Genomic DNA, 1192 nt, shown 5'->3' with positions numbered 1-1192 from the left:
CTCTTCCCCTGCCTAATTTGTGACTGTTCCTGCATTGGCCTCATAATAAATTTGTAAATAAAGGCTGCTGAGAGCTTCAGTGTGCATAATATAAAGGCAGAGGCCTAGAACCCTGGAAGAGAAAAGTAATGGACCTGAAATGAAGAGAATGATGCAGTATGCACAGCTAGCATATCTGAAAAATAAACCACTAAATAAAAGCAGAAGCATTGCATAGGTCTGTTTGCACTATGGGAGGTAATATACATACACACATAAGTAGGTAGGGCACTGATACATAAACTTGGCCTTCTCTTTTTGAATTTTTTGTGGCCATCTCAGGGTTTAAACTCAGGGCCCCATGTGTTCCTGAGCTGCTTTGCTCAAGGCTGAGACCCTACCACAACCACAGCTCCACTTATCACCATCTCATAGTTAATTGGACATAAGCAATTCCCAGGCTTTCCTGTCTGGTCTGGATTGTATCTCCTGCTCAGTTTTTTCTCTGAAAGCAGGAGCTCAGTCCTCTGGGCAACTGCTCCACTTCTGGTTCTCTGGTGGTTTTTTTGGAGAAAATTGTCTCAGAGACTCTACTGCTCGGCTGGCTTGAATGGCGATATTCTGAGGAGGCTTCAAGTCGTTTCCTCAGGGATTCACTGAGGAGCCTCTCCACATAAAACCTTAGTCGAAATATCGAGGGCTGCTAGAGAAAAATGGAAACATTGTTATACCCAAGTCGCAGGACCCCCACCAGAAAGACCACAAAGAGTCAGACATTACAGCTGTTTTAAGGTTTTACTGAAACGAGCTGCAGCTCGGGCCTCATCCTACACTCTGACACAGCATAGCCTAGGCGGAAAGCATCAAGCTGAAGATTTGCAGGGTTTATAAAGGCACACAACCAATCAGGTGTTTGGATTACCACCACATGTTGCTCTGCTGGAAACAAGCAACAAATGGTCAATGCCTCAAAACTTTAACCCTTCATTCCTCCCCTTGAATTATGGTCCTGAGACACCATCTTGTGGCTCTGGCCCAAAACTAAACTCCAACAGCTCTTGATTTTGAATGAGTAGGGTCCCTCTCTGACCTTAGCCATTCTATTAAACAACAATACCAATAACAATCAGTTCATTTTTCTTTTCTTGAGGTGTATGCGGAGTGGTTGGGTAGGATGCTTGGAGACTTCCCCATGTTTCCCACAGTTGTCCAC

This window comes from Dipodomys merriami, unplaced genomic scaffold, assembly GCF_024711535.1.
Source record: "Dipodomys merriami isolate MVZ:Mamm:240054 unplaced genomic scaffold, mDipMer1.0.p SCAF_115, whole genome shotgun sequence".
Taxonomy (NCBI): Eukaryota; Metazoa; Chordata; class Mammalia; order Rodentia; family Heteromyidae; genus Dipodomys; species Dipodomys merriami.
The sequence above is the reverse complement of the archived record's forward strand: the minus strand, read 5'-3'. Positions refer to the sequence as shown.